This window comes from Coptis chinensis, chromosome 8, assembly GCF_015680905.1.
Source record: "Coptis chinensis isolate HL-2020 chromosome 8, ASM1568090v1, whole genome shotgun sequence".
In the NCBI taxonomy this organism is placed as follows: Eukaryota; Viridiplantae; Streptophyta; class Magnoliopsida; order Ranunculales; family Ranunculaceae; genus Coptis; species Coptis chinensis.
Window position 1 is genome coordinate 13,176,182 of NC_141463.1, and position 8,625 is coordinate 13,184,806.

Here is an 8,625-nt window from a genome sequence, read left to right on the forward strand (position 1 = left end):
AAAATGAGTTGTTTCCGTTTTCGGGTTTGGAAATTTTAGGATTTTCGGAAACTGCTGTAATTAGTTTTGGCAACTTCCCGATCCATTTTAGGAACTTTAAACCTATATAAAGTTGATACAATCTATCCTCACAACTCACACTACACCTAAACTCCATCACTCACCTTTCACTCCCGCGATTCCCTCGTTTTGGCTCATTTCCCGAAGTTTTCGCAGAACTCAGCTCGGGTTTTCGCGCCCTACAGAGGGAGCGCACTTTCGGCGCTCAGATATTTTTTTCGAGTTTTTGTCGAGGCCACTTCAAGCTGGAGCGACTTCGCTCAAACACTGGAAATTTCAATTTCTTCAGAGCTGACATCGCTTCTATCGAGCGCTTTTCTCATACGACTTCCGTGGACCAGGAAATTTCTAGTTTTTCGCGCGTAGTATCCGGATCATTCGCAGCTATTCCAGAGCGTAATTTTGAGATGACATCTCCAACATTGATACCGGAACAGTCTTTCGAAGATTTGTTCCAAAGCACTACTTATGGTGCTTGGTTTCGCGAGGCGATCACATTCGTTGGCTGGGAGCCGCTTATGGTAAGACCGGATGCACTTTATTCTCCAACACTAGCATCTTATTTTTACGATAACTGCATTTTCTTTGAAAGACCAGATGGAGAACAAGTGTTCTCCATCAACATTGATAATGAACCAATAGAAATTACCAGGTTCTTGCTAGCATTTATTCTTGGACTTGCTTTGCCCGCTGAAATACAAGACCCATGGTGCTATTGGGTAGACAATATGTATGTCTACACTTACGAAGTTTTTGCATAAGTCGTATGGCGCGGGCATTTTCCGTATCGAGGACCAAAGGGAATATAACGTCGCCTTTGGTAGCCTGTCCATGAACATAGGAACTGTTATGTTTTGGATCATGCTAAACATTTTAGGGGAATGGCGTTTTTCTTCTGTGAATGATGCCACTTGCAGCGTCTTCCTTGCTTTAGCCACGGGACGTATGTGTTATGACCTTCCCCGAACCTTGATGTCTAGTTTAGCTCGATCCCATAGCATGAAGCATAAGTACCTTCTTATGCCCGTTCTAGTTTCTCGTATTATGCTATGTTTCTTTCCTGTTTTTTGTACACGCTTCACGGATTGGATTACGGTTGACACTATACGACCCACTAATAGTATTATTCGATCTTTCCATGCAATGACTTAGCAATGGTGGATGATACAACCTCATCTGGTTGCACCCTACACCCCGTCAGACCAAGTGGCTCTTAATAGGTTAGCAATAATAGATGATAAATGGCGGGAAGCCTGGCAAATTATCATGGCATGGCAGATCCTTGAAGGAACCTCACTTCTTTATGGAAGAAAAGAATGAGGAAGATGACGAAAGTAATCGCGAGGGGGGATAAGGTAAGTTTCATTCTAGTTAGTGTCCGCTTATGTCCCAAGCAATTTTATTTTTGTTAACCCCATAATGGGTAGAACTCATGATAGAGTTGTGTCGGCTTTTATTTCCTATATTAGCACGTTTCTAACCTTGTTTTACAGATGTTCCTGAATTTCACGCACTTCAATGGTATTTTTCCTACCCTCTTTATTTAATTGCTTTGAGGACAAAGCATGCTTTTTGTTTGGGGGGGGCATAGAAACACGTGTAATTAAGGCATCTGTTAGGATATAGATAGAGTTAATATGCATTTGTTTTCTAGTTAAATTTTTAAAAAATTCAAAAATATAAATAAATAAGTTCATGCTATACACTTAGGAATAGTGGTATTGTTTTTCCTTCTCTATGCTCTTAACAATCTAGAAGTCTCACAAGCTGTTGCATCGATCAGAATAATTATTAGAAACTTAGGTTAATATGTAGGTAATAATCTTTGCATCTATCTATAAATATATTACATGAGTATCTATGATTGTTAGCAGTGAAGTTTCTGAAATCTAGGCTAGAGTACTTATTCTACAAATCCTGTGGAGAATATAGCCTAAAGTCTTATATGAAAAAACATTTGAGAAATGACACAAGGGAGAAGTAAAATCCGGATAGAGAAATCACACGTCCACTTGCTTGATCACTATGCCATATCATAAGCGAGAATTTAGGCCCTTTTTGGATCGATATAGCCAAAAATTCAAACCTATGAATTATTTCCCGCTAGTCGCCCCTCTGAGCCTTTCTTTAGCCTTCCATAAACCACAAATCCTTTACCCTATTACAAAAACAAAACAAAATAAAAAAAATCAACCCACCCAATTTAGAATAAGTCTGAGAATAGAATGAGGAAGAAAGAAGAAGAGAAAACACGTGTAAACAAAAGTTAGTTAATTGCTTTTAAAAATAAAGAAAAGAAGTTTCCATCCAAGGAAAAGAAAAATAAAAATAGAAATAAAATAAAAACTCCAAAAATAGAATAAAAGGGAGTCAAAAGCCAAAGAAAAAAAAAAGAAAAGAAAAAGAAAAAAATATGTCTAAGGATGGAAACAAAGTGTAGAAGCAAAAGTAAATAACAAGGTTTTCTCTAGTTACATAATATGAAGACTCTATTATCTCAGACTTGTCCTTTTTGAATATCCATTTCCTTCCTTCTTAAACCATATCCTAATCCCCACAACACCTAATAAAGACCTCTAGCTCAATTAGGAATAGGTTAGTGTGATAGTAAGTGGCAGATGTGTTTGATCGACTCCGGCTTCCTTGTTGTCATTGAGATTGTAAGGTAAAGTGTGCCCACTGCGCACTAGAGTAGCAAAACTTGAGTGGAAAAATCAGAGTGTTGTATCTTGACTATTATTGTGAGAACCTACTTAAGGACGCTATTACGAGTTTCAGAAACGGACCTGCTAGACATTTCATAGTATTACTCATTGTATATATGTTTATTATAGATGATTGATTATTATGCATATATTAGTTTAGGTTTTTGACTTGGTTATTCTTGTTCATAGCTAGTGAGATGTATAGATAGTTTGGAGCATGAATAAGGAAACAATAGTTTTATTTCTTAGTCGTTGTAGTATAGATGAAGTTTGTGAGTACCTTCACTGGAAAACTCTCACGAGGCTATAACTCGTCCACTAGGGAATTCCTAGTGGTTTAAGGCCTTGTTGCATATGGTCAATGCAATCGCACTCGGCGAAACGAGAAGTAGATAGAACTCTATTTTTGGTCACTTATGTTAATTTCTCATCTTTGCTTGAGGACAAGCAAAATGCTGTTTGGGGGTGGTTTGATAAGAGCCCAAAACTGTAGTTTTAACCATTTAATAGTCATACTTTTAGACCAATTATGTGAGTAATAATTAAGAGTTAACACTGATTACGTGTTTTTATGCATTTCAGGCTTCAAAGTCCATTATGTGCAGAAATGTGCTACTTTAGCGAGATAAAGGAGCAAAGGTCGGTTACTAAGGAGTTCCATAATTAAAGGCCAAGTTTCGAGAAGACAAAGCCTTTCTAAAGCCCGGTCAAAAGCTGAAAAGTCGACGCGGGCAGAAACAGCACACAAAGTCAGCAGAACTTCCGAAGGACATATCTTTGGACTCAGACCTCGGAATGGGGCCTACCTTATGTCAAAACGACCGGCTCAGAAAGAGCTTTCCAATGGTCTAAGCCTTGACCCAATCAGAGGAGCAGAAGTGGACGAAAAATCTGTTAAAGCCAACTGCAGCTGAAGAGGCCTTTTGGATCGAAGAATTGGTTTTGGGGGCGATTCTCCGCCCAAAACATGGCTCCAATCCCATGCACGATTTTGGATCTGAAAGTATAAAACAAAAGCTTAATTCTTTGTTAATGGTAGATAGTTAGACCTAGAAATAGATTAGATTAGTAGCCTCCATTAATGAATTCTAGATCTAGTTTTTCATGTAGATTAATTAAGTTTAGTTCTATTTCAATTATTGTATTAGATTAAACCTTTGAATCTTGTTCTTCATTTTGATTAGATCAATAAAGTAGTATTTTTATCAATTTTGATTTTGTCATTTCCATTTCTAGATCTAATTTCAATTCTCGCCTTTATTTCATTTGAGTCATTAAATTAGATTTCATTATTGTTTAATTAAGTAAATTTCAATTCTTTATATCATATTTAGTTTAAATGTAATCGGAAATGATTGCGTAATGATTCTCGGCTAAACCTCCATTAGAGGGGGTTGAGAAGCCTTGATGAAAGCTTGATTCTGAAATATCGAGAATCGTCGTAATTTCTTTTCCCACTCTAGAAACGATTAGTTCACCATGAGAATGGGTTTAATCATTCACATGCTAGTTATGAATTGGTAGGAATGCCATGTGTAATTAAGGATTAGGAAGAACCAATTGTTTTCGAAGCGATTCAATTCGGATTACGACGATTCGTCGTTAATAGGATTAAGTCGAGTTAAGGTGGAATCAATCCCCCTCTAACTCCTTATCATAGAATCAACGTAGCATTCCCTTAGTTATTCCCATCATCAACTAGTTGCATTTCGTAGGTAGTTGCATCGTAGTCTAGTTGCCTTTTTCGTAAATCTTTCATTAGACTTTAAGTAGAGAGTACAAACACGTGAGAACATAGCATGCGGAAGGACTAGGAGTGGAACGAATCACTCTACTCCACTATATATCATAGACTTGAGAGTAGAATCTTTGATAAATATGGATTGATAAGAAAAGTTTAGTTTTACTTGCGTTTAGAGTTCATCGCTTTATTTCATAGGTAAAACTATTCAATTTCAATTTATCAGTACCAAAACAGGATGTCGGACCCACTTGCTGATGTCAGCAAACAAATGTGAACTTCCTATCATATCCTTCTTCCTCTGTAGTGTTAATATTATTTTACCCTCTTCCAAATTATGACCTCATCTTCTTCTCTCTGTACCCATCTTCTACAATATGTTTCAGAAGAGGACTTCATCTTCTTTTCCCTCTTCCACGCACTCCAATGAAGCACATTTCTCTCTCTTTTCCCTACCTTTCCCGCCCAATGTTCCCTACATTTCCTTCTGTTTGTTTCGAACACCTGTTCTTGGAGTAGGATCTTATCCCCACACTTCCCGCCCAATTTAGTATCTTATTATTCCATTATAGTGTTGTATATTCTGTCACCAGTATACTCAAATCACCAGTATCTTATAATTCTATTATACTCAAATCACCAGTATAAGTATATTAATGGAATTTTATGAGTCTCATGAAGAGGAGAATTCTGTGAGGATTTTCATAGAAGGGAGAAGGCGAACAAGTGGTGGAAATAGCATGTAGAGGAAGGGACTTTTGATGAATACTGGATAGTGGGGAAGAGTTAGGTTGCACTTGTGGCAATTGTGAATGGTCCTGCTTTTAGGGGTTTCTTGAAATGGCATCCTCAGTCACCCAAGTGCCCAGATATTGATACTTTGGCCCATTTGTGGGAGATTTTCATTGTAGCAGTGAACAAGCTATACAAGTTCAAGCTAGACACGAAGTCAGTAGTTAATAAAGACTTCTACAATCTGGTTGTGGAAATAGATTTGCTGAGGTCCTGGGGTTTTGATGTCAATTTCATTGCTAAATATCTTTGGAAAATGGTATGTGATTGTGAAGAAGTTTTGGGCATGTACACATATAGTATTGAAAAGAACATTAGGAGCCTAAATGTACTTTCTGTAAAGTTTTCAGTTGGATTTGCGAAGATAGAAACTAAGCACAAGTCTATGACAATACAAAAGCTACGATGGGTACAAATTCTAACAAATGGTATGTTAGGTAAAAGTCATGTTGGTGGACTTGGAAAAGACTGATCCTATTAGAGTCGAGTTATTTTGTGCGGCCAGAAATATCAAAATGGCTATGACATTGATATTTCTTCGCTCTCCCGCTTTCATTTCAGCATTTAGCTTTCTAGGGGGGTTCGATACTCTAAAGGAATTTGGTTTGTCTGCACCTTTTCTAGAGGTTACACCCCAACCATATCCTCCACCACCTGATGCTAGATTGATGGTAATTTCTATTTCCTTATTACTGTACAGTTTCGGAGAGGTTCTGTATAATGTCAGGTTGTAATTTTATTACTATTGGTATATATTAATTAGTGGTATTGTTTGTTGTTACTTGTTACAGTCGTTGAAACGAAAACACTCTAACATGGATTCAGAGATGAGCATTTCGAAGGAGATAAAATTTGATGTTTTTTTTCTTACAACAAGACGAAGACTAGATATCGTCCAAGGTGTTTGGTATCCTCCAATGCCAAAGAAGCACTCCATAATTTATACGCTCCCCCTGTGGAAGAGTGGAATTGGAAAACCACTACTAGTTGTGGATTGAAGTTTTGGTACGGTGGTAGCCCAACCGGCATGTTATTGTGCAGATTTTGTTGTATCGTGGATGCATTCTTTGATGCCCCAGTAAGTCATTGTTAGTGATGTGAATGTGTAGTTTTGTGATATGTAAAGTGGGGACTGTGAAGATGTAATCCATTTGGTGGTATTTTGAGCCTATATATGTTGTTGCAATATACATTGAAGCACACTTATAGTATCGTTCATAGCTTATATAGTGACATTCATAGCTTATTGAGTGTTTTATATCAGGTGCTTACTAACAAGTTAATAAGTGTAAATTAGAAAGTTATGAACGACACTATATAAGCTGTCACAGACACTATATAAGCTGTCACACAAACTTGTATTCCTACTGTACATTACAACAGTCCACAATGTTTTCACCTATCCACGATATTTATGTGATTATATATCAAAATACAATCGAAATTGCACATTGAAATTTCGGAATAATAATTGAAAACCTTTTCAGTTACCAATGCATTACTAAGATAGACTGACAATTTTCCTCACACAATAGGAATTAGGCGGGATGGGCAATTAACTGAAAACCTTTTCAGTTACCAATGCATTGTATTACTAAAATAGATTGAAATGTTTTTCTCACACAAAGGCAATTAACTGAAAACCTTTTCATTACTAAGATAGACTGAAACTTTTTTATTCTCACACAATGGCACTATCTCCTGGAGAAGAAGAAGAAGACACCAACCAGAGCCTCTACATTCCCCCAGAATTATGCCAAAAGATACTTGCACATGGTCCTCTCCAATTGTTTCAGAAATCCAAATTTGTATGCAATGATTGGGAGTCACTTGGTTATGAGAGTTCATTCATAAACGATTTTGTTCTGAAGAACTAAGCATTTCTGAGCTATGTGATTCAGACCCAACAGTTTTCCGAACTGTATACTTCCTTCCTTTCAAACATTGCTCACATTCCACCAATTCCTACTCCAAATTTGAACTTCTGCCCAAACGGTGTTCGGATCATGGCATATTCTAGTCATGGTATTATTTGTTTATGTGAAGAGCTTTTTAGAGACACCAAATTTTATGTATGCAAACCCACAACTCATCAATTGCGTATGTTGCGTAGGCCTAAGATTAAATTCTGGACAGAGTGTATGGGCATGTTGGTGCATTTAATTGAACCTTTACAATTCACCATAGTCCGATTGTCTAAACCAAACCACCATACTGTAGTTCGAAGCCGAGACAATAAAAACAAGAGTGTCATTGTCTATTTTGTTGAAATTTTCAACTCCAACATTTTGAAGTGGAGAAGGTTGGAAAACCTATATTTGTCCTTCAACACTGAACACATTCAGATGCAGCCTGGAGTTTTAGCAAAGGGACATCTACACTGGTCTCTTTGGGACGCTGGAATTTTGGCATTCCATATTGGTGTTGAAGAGTGGACAAAGGTGGTGCTTCCCCTCACGACCTCGACCCCAAATGTTTACAAGCTCTTTCACTTCCAGGGCACTATTGCTACCATGTACACCTTCTGGCCAGAATTGTCCAATTTGTACTAGACAGATCGAACTCCACATATTGCAAGACTACAACGCTAGGGTGTGGAGTCAACCGCTAGAGTTTCTCTTGGATCACCTGCATCAGACATTTCCTCACCCAGAATTTGTTGACCTTTTCTCCATCGATGTTGCTATCTTTAAGTGCGACTCCTGGCTAGTGTGGTACAACTTACGTACTAATAAAGTTGTGTCGGGCGAAAAAATAAAAAAACCAGGCAGCAGCAAAATCCTACCCATAATGTCGGACTTCAATCCGTATGGAGGAGTTTTGAACTAACCAAGGATGGAAACTTGTTACAAGTCTACAACCAGTACTACAAAATTACTATATTTTTTATTTTGTTCCCAGTCTTTATCTAATGATATATTTATACTATATTGAACATTCCAGACTTATTGAATGTTCTGAGTCTTTATGTTATCAATCATGTCCACATATTAACCATTCCACACACTAATGTTTATTCTATGTTCTATTCTCAGCATATGTATTACATATGTTCATGGCATATTTCATATCTTCACGTAACGTGTCTAAAAATAGTTATATTTTCAGACTTAGCCTTGATATGCTTTAATTTTTAATTTGACAGATGCCTTGTAGTTTGTTTTTTTATAGGAATGCCTGCTTGTAAATAGGAATTATTATGTATAAAGTTAGTAGTAATTAGTTATTGATCATCTAAAAAACAATTGGTTCAGTCATGAGCTGGCCTTCTCTTAAACAGATATGTTCTTTGAAAGCTTATACGGTGTCTTGGAAAGCTTATACAGT